A 7,648-nucleotide genomic window follows, 5' to 3' on the forward strand; every position below is an offset into this window, starting at 1 on the left:
TAATGTGTGGGCAGGATTGATGAAGCTTTAGGAATTATTCAGGCCATCTATGGTACAGAAGTTGAAGAGTAAAGCAGAGAGGTCACGTTCTGGTATATTCATGAAATAACTGTAAACACAAGGATTTTGCCTGTTCATAGAGATGTATCATGACAATAGGCTTCAGAAGGTCTCTTTTGACACACACAAATACAAATATAGGACTGCAGCTGAAACTCAGCCTCTATTAATGATTATTATGATAAATGATTATTAGTAAGTCCATAAAGGGGACGTAACATGGACATTTCCAGGCCAACATTTTATTCTGTGGCTATACTGGAATATCTTTGTATGATTTACAATTTAAAAAACTCCTTATTTAACTCATACTGGTCCTTTATGCAGCCCCTCAGTTCAGCCTCTGTCCAAAATAGATCGTTTTAGCTCCTGTCTCTTTAAGGCCCCCCCTTGTTCTTTACCAAAAATATAAACATCTCAAATACATCTGTACATGTTCTGGCTGAAATACGATCTTAAATACGGACACAATGTAGATGCCAACAATTGTAAAAACAATGGCTACAGAAGGGATGGGCTGTTTTGGGTGATGGGTGAATTAGAGGTAACTTTGCAAGCATCCAGAGGAGACTGAAGATCATTTTACATCCATTCACCTCAAGTTTTGGAACTTTTAACATGTTTAACATAGACATCTGACATTATATAAATTAGACAATTATATAAAGACAGAAAATCAAAAAAGCATGTTATAGACCCGTCACATTTTCCAAGAGCCCGCAGTGATGTTCTCAAATTGCTTGTTTTGGCTGTCCAACTGTACAAAATCCAAATGTATTCAATTTACTCTCATATGAAACAGAGAAAAGCAGCAACAGGTTAACTGGGCTGACGGCCGTGTACAAACACACAGTAAAAAAAAACAGCCGCAGCTCTTTAACACCAGCTAGGAAAATGCTTTGAAGAACTTTATGAGGTAACACACAGGTGTAAATTGTAAGCATCGCTGCCCATCTCGAAAAAAACAAACAGCAATAACATAATACCAGTGTGATCCAGTTCAATAAAATGGACTCGAGTGTGTCCACACACGTCTGTGAGATTCGACCACTGGGTGTGGAGGGTGGTACTATGAATAACTGACCAGTAGACAGAGAGAGGGTTTTGCCTAAGTATGTGTTGTAACATTTAGGAGGTCTTTGTTGTCTCACTCTGCAGCGTTACCGCTCGTGGCTGGACCCGACACAGCGCAGTTTGGTCTTGGGAGTCCCCCTGCTGATAATTCTGCAAATGGCCTTGTGGCTTCACACAACATCTCATGCAGGGCCAAAGACAACATCTAAACTGCGGCTGTGGTGAAATAAAAGACAAGGATGGAGAAATCGACAAGCTTTTTAGGAACTGGAGCAGAGATTTTAAAGACCGCTCATGAGTCTTTAAGCTGAAATCACATTAGTGGTGTGTTAAACCCCCCCCCAATGGGTAGACACAAGTCCAGTTTGTGGATTTGGAAAAGCTTAATGTAGCAAAACTGGTAAGAAGTAAAAGTTTCTGTTCAGTGTTTTACATTTACATTTCAAGCAGAACGCCAAACTCTCACCGCAGCAAAAAAAATCCTTAAAAACCCCCAAAAGCTTAACAGCCAAAGTTGTGTTCCCCGAGTTGTGAAACGGGTCTCAGATGTTTACATTTCTGGAGAACACAACACAATGGAAACCAGGTTGTTTCATGATGCCGTTTCATTTTAATCCACTCAAAATCTTGGAGTCTAGGATTTATTAGATGATTATCTGCAGCTCTGATTTGTGTAACAATGGGGGGAGAAAAAAAAAAAGGCCTGCGGTCTGTAAGCAGCTGACAGGATCTCTGGATGGGGATTAAAGACACAAGGCACCGACAGGGCTCTGAAAACTACCATAAGTAATTTTGAAGTCTCCAATTGGTGCTCGTGTGTGACTAACTTGTATGTAACTGCGGCTGTGAATGTGTGTTTGTGTGTATGTATGTGTGTGGTGCAGAAGGCGAGAAGAAAAGAAAAAGTCTTGCAGGAGGATTAGGTTCGATTCATGGGTGGCTTTTCAGGACTCCTGGCGGGTGTAAGATCTAATCTGGACATGCTGCATCTGGGCTCCGCGAGGTATGGCTTACTGTAACAAAGGGCTGGCTAATGAGGGCCAGGGAACAGACTGCTCCCACTATACGCCCACACCGCTGCACACCCATAAAGGCCCTTCTTCATGCAGCCCTCAGGGGGTACCGAGGGGTCTGAACCCCATCATCGACTGCGGCGGGGAGGTAGCAGGCTGCTCACAAGCTCATCAGGCAGATACTAAAGCACACTGATCTTGTTTCAGACACCCAAATGCTTCAAACTGAGTCCAGGAGGCAAATGATGGAGTCAGGTACTGTATCTGAGAGGCTATAATATAATTTCACTGCACTCTCATCTGCCAGCACACTGGAAGAGGGAGGGAGGAAGGGAGGGAGGAAGGGTGTTTTGGTGTGCAGAGCCAAACTTTCGTTCCTGGAGGGAAGAAAATAAGACAGTAAAGGAGGAAAAATAAAGTGAATGAGAGAAGTTGTTTGCATTCGGGGGATATTACGAACAGGCTGCCTGACAGTGGAAAAAGAAAACTGAAGAGAAATTGCATTCACAGTTTCTTAGAGGTCTTTCAGGTCAGGCCAGCTCTTCAATTTCACTGTTTTGGTCCCACTAACAGTCTCAAGTAAGATAATCAATTGACCAGAAATTGAAGGAATTTTGCTTGAAAAACAGTTGAAATGATGATTACAATAGTTGCCAATCAATTTTCTGTCCTATAAACTAATCGATGAATCATTGCAGCTCCTATAATCAGCCCCCTAGTGTTTTGTAGTGTAGAGGTTGACTGTTCACTGGACTGTGGGTCTATTATAAGTAGAGATTAATGAGCACACTTCTTTCAACATGCATTACAAAGCTGACAAACACATTTATAACAACTAAGAGCAAATTTTTACCATATTTCTCTTCTCTAAATTTGCACATTTTCATTATCATTTAATCATAAACATACATTCAAAATATTGGACCTACAAAGGCTATGAATATATACAGTACTACAATTTTAATTCCAATACCCTATCTACAAAAAAAATATGTAATGTTGCAACAAATGTCAAATGACTTCAAGATTACAGTCCGATAACAATACACTGACAGTGTTTCCTCATGCATTTGGAGGACAACGCTGGCGCCAGCTTTGTTTTCATTTTAAAAAGTATCCAAATCAAACACAAAAGTCATGACGCAACAACTTCAAAAGCTACCAGCTTAACTGGCCGTGACTCATGCCCACCACGACATACAGTATTTATGAGCTAGTGCATCGCTTCTATTCCACTGGCAAAAACAACAGTCCAAAATTCACAGTTTGCTATGGAGACCATCTGTGTAGCAGCAAAGAAAGAAATACACTGTCAAACTTCTAGGAGAAAAAAGGAGAGAAAAAAAAATAGAGGGGATTTCCTTCAAGAAAAGGAGCTGTGGCCACAGTGAGGAGAGGTTGTGGGTTGGACTCTCACCCAAAAACTAACGGGGGGAACACAAAGGGGGGGGGGGTTGTTCGCAGGAGCTTGGTGTATTAGCGAGCTCCCCGGTGAAGGAGCCCTGCGTGATCTGGACAATTGTCTCCAAAGGTCCCCAGACACTTGCAGACAAATGCCTCTGCCAATCAAGCATTCAGTCGCCGGGCTCATTCACTCCTCAGCAGCTGCTCTCAGACAGCAGAAAAAGGAGCAAATATGTTTCTGATGACAGCCGTACCCCAATCCAACTCAAAATAAGCCTCTCTGTCGATGCTTAATTATTGCATCTCTCCTCTTGGCCCTGGTTCCCCTCAGGGAGATACCACATGGTTGAGGAGAGGTGATGGGAGAAAGAGGCTCCGCCGCAGCTCTTCGGTGCTTCATATCATCACAAAGCGCTAATGAAGACACAGTCATCCTCCTTTCAGACTGACAGTGATGTGAGATAAACCGGTTGTTTGAGGTCAATCTCAAAAGGTCAACGTGCTTTATCCAACACGGCTTTGAAACCCTGCTCCAGTACAACGCAGGTCCAACACTGCATGGCTTAGGTTTAAAAGGAGGAAAACATGCATTTGTGATGAATTGCTTTTAAATGATTAAAGGACTGATGTTAATGTTGAAATGATGAGTCAATATATTTGACACCAAACCATTTTACTGCTCCTACTTTTCAAAATGTTGCAACTTGCTTCTTTCACTCCTTTTTTAAGGCAACTGTGTTTAAGTGACTGTATTTGGATTTTAACCACTGGTCAGACAAAATAAGCAATATAAAAAATGTGATCTTGTGGCTGACATCTTTCATAATTTTCAGACATTTTCTAACTAACCAATAATTGATTGATCAAAAAACAAACAACTGGTTATTATTTCCTACAAGCATCAATCTCAGAGACACTTGAACATGATTTAGCATGTTGTTTATTACTTTAACTTTTTATAAGGTAATAAAATGGATAAAATGACACCATTTCGCTCCCACTCTTTGCTATGATTTATGTACAGTGCAGACATTACAGCAACAACTATTCTGTTTAGGAGATGTATTTATATCAGGCTTAGTATGATCATATGTTTAGCAGTGGTTTGAGTTACAGTAGCAGTAGCAGGTGTTGTGTGATTGGCCTGGGGTTAACCTGTGGTATGGAGGGGTCATGTTTAACACGTCTGACACAGAGTATGTGTGTTAAAGTGGTTTAGTTGAACCTACAGAAGGCAAAAAAAAAAACGCCAACTAAAGCAGGATTCACCACTATTCATTCAGATCTCACCCAGCACCACAACCCACTCGTGTCTGGAAACTCAGCAAAGACATCATCAATCAGATACTGAGACGTGCACACAAACACCTGATTCAATGCTCGAGGCGACTGAGCAGCGAGAATAAGAATATAGACTAACCCGTCCGCCCTGAATGTAAACTCAGGCTTTCCAGACCTCTGAAAGACTTCTTTAAGAAACTGTGACACTACTGTTAGCCAACGTGAGCTTCATAAAGAGCCCATATAGCAGCGCTGTAAGATGATCTTGGAATTCCCTGGGTTGAGGTTTGAGGTTGGGCTGCTGTAGACTCACAGGGAGGACAGGGCTGGAGGGTCAACTTATTCCAAGACGCATGCCTGACGGACGCATAATTACAGTGTGATGGGTGACAACACACATGAACATACTGAAGGCATGCTGAGGTGCTCGGCATGATAAAACCTCATTCATTAAGATGTTGATTTAGTAAAATAGGGATGAAATAGTCCAGATTTAAATGATTAATTAATACAAACAGAGCAGTATGATGAAAAGTAAACCAGTGTCAGTTATAATGTAAAAGTCTATAGTATATAATGTCAGTTTAATGAAGGAAGGCGTGGGTGCAATCCTGGTATGTAAACCAGTGAAGCTTTTTTAGTGTGAGAGTGGGATTCTCTGCTAAACACCCTTTTAAAACTGGATTAATGTTAGGATGAGATTACAGTGATTCTACATGTGATGCATACTGTATAATCATGCACTTAAAATGTAATCTACAAGGTTTAATTTGGCACCAAATCATATTTTGATAATTCACAATACATGTAATAATCTTGAAGTATAATAAGTGTATAATTATCAGTGCTTAAACACACATGTAGTGTTGAAATGATTAGTGGATTATTCGACTTAATTGGTTCATTTATCAAGCTAAACTGCCAAACATTTGACAGTTCAAGCTTTCTTGGTTTTTAAGAGTTCTTTTTAAAATGGCACTGCACATTTCCAGCTCTATATTTTTATTCTAGGTCTCTCCTTACCAGTAGTAGCAGGACTTCACTTATTTGTCTTGTTCTTTACTTACTCGACCTTTAAAATGGAAACTTCCCAAATACATCCAAACATATGTGAGCCTGAATCTGATCTGAAATGTGTGAACGGACAACGAGAATAACCTATTTCAAGGCTTTGAGGCATTGTTGTGTTTATTCACTATTAAGACAATATAGAAAGGTAGCAGAGGGAAAGCGATGGGGTGAAGCTTCCTCGAACGTTACATAGTATTTATCTTAAACCACATGTCTCATTTCCTTTGAAGCCCCCGATATCTGTTATCTATCATTATAAACTGAATAACTGATACAAGAAGCAACTTGAACTTGCAATTTAAGACTATTTCTAACGAATTAAGAAAATAATCCTCATCAACCCTAAAAACAGTAAAGAACTAAGAAGTAAAAAGGGCGCAATCTTCTAAGTCTGCCTCCACTCAGGAAATACCAAACATGTCAACTCTTCAGCTTCAGCTCAACTATTCTGGTCCACTTGTAAAATATTCAGAACTTCCATTTAAAATTCATAAGTGACTGGAGAGATGCTCCTTAACTCTAAAAATACTCTTTACAGCATGAGGGGAATATGAAATATTTATGTTGATATGAACCCTTTTGCCACGTCTGGCCATCCCATGTTCACCTCTCTCATGTAGGGAGGCTGTAAGCATGTGTGCAAGCTGCTCAGCGCCGCAGCCAAAGCAGCAGCTGTTATTCTCTTGATAGCAATTATTGTTATAGAGAGTCATCCCAAATAATAGAGGGTTGACACAAAGCTCTGCAGAGTAAAGACGGGTCTGCACGCAAGACTGCCTCACCACTTCTAAAGCTGCTGGAAATCTGATGTGACTTTTTCATGGCTTGTCTCTTGTACTGAAACCATTAGTCAATTAGTCAACCAGCAGAAAATTAATATGTCTTTTTGACTATCAATAAATCATCATTTACCTAGACAATTCTCAGCTTCTTAAATGTGAGGATTTCATGTTTTTTCTTTGTTTTAAATCATTTAAAATGGAGTATGTTGTAGTTTGAGGGAGTCACTTTGGTTTCTTGGTATGATGAGCATTTATTTTCTAACATTTTATACACTAAATGATTAAACAATGACTCAATTTGTGATGAAAATAAAGATAAGTTGAAGTCCTACTTTTCTCTTGTCTTACTATTTGCTGTTTTGGTCATTATAAGCCAACAGAAAAGACAGGCATTCATACATATAAACTTAATTCATTAAAATAATGTTGCAACTAATGCTTATTTCCATTATTAATTATACTATTAAACTCCACAAGGACGCCAGTGTCTTCGGCTGACATTACTGTCTTTCAGATGCTTCATTTTAAAGCTAGAGTGAAGATTTTAGCATTATAGGAAACTAGATGACCTAATGATCCCATCCACTGGTACCACTCAAGTTGGCTTGTCAGTAAGGAGGGCTGAATAACACTCTAACTACCTTTTGGAGAGGGAAAAACTGACATAAACATCCATCATAATGTTCTAATTCCTTATAAACTCTGAACATTCAAAGTTTGTATAGGCGCCCAACCAAAACTAAATGTTTATAACAGATTTATAACTTGATTAATAATGCAGAGAGATGCATCTCATATTAATCTTCAGGTCCCCAGCTTTCAGATGACATAAACCACTTCTATTTGGCATATATTACTGACCTCGCCCACTAAATATTCCTTAACCCACCCACAAAATTTGATCTGTGGTCAATCAAATTTTTTTTTTTTTTTTTTTTTTAAATGGCATTCACAATTTCACAA

The sequence above is a fragment of the Scomber scombrus genome, chromosome 20 (genome assembly GCF_963691925.1).
Source record: "Scomber scombrus chromosome 20, fScoSco1.1, whole genome shotgun sequence".
In the NCBI taxonomy this organism is placed as follows: Eukaryota; Metazoa; Chordata; class Actinopteri; order Scombriformes; family Scombridae; genus Scomber; species Scomber scombrus.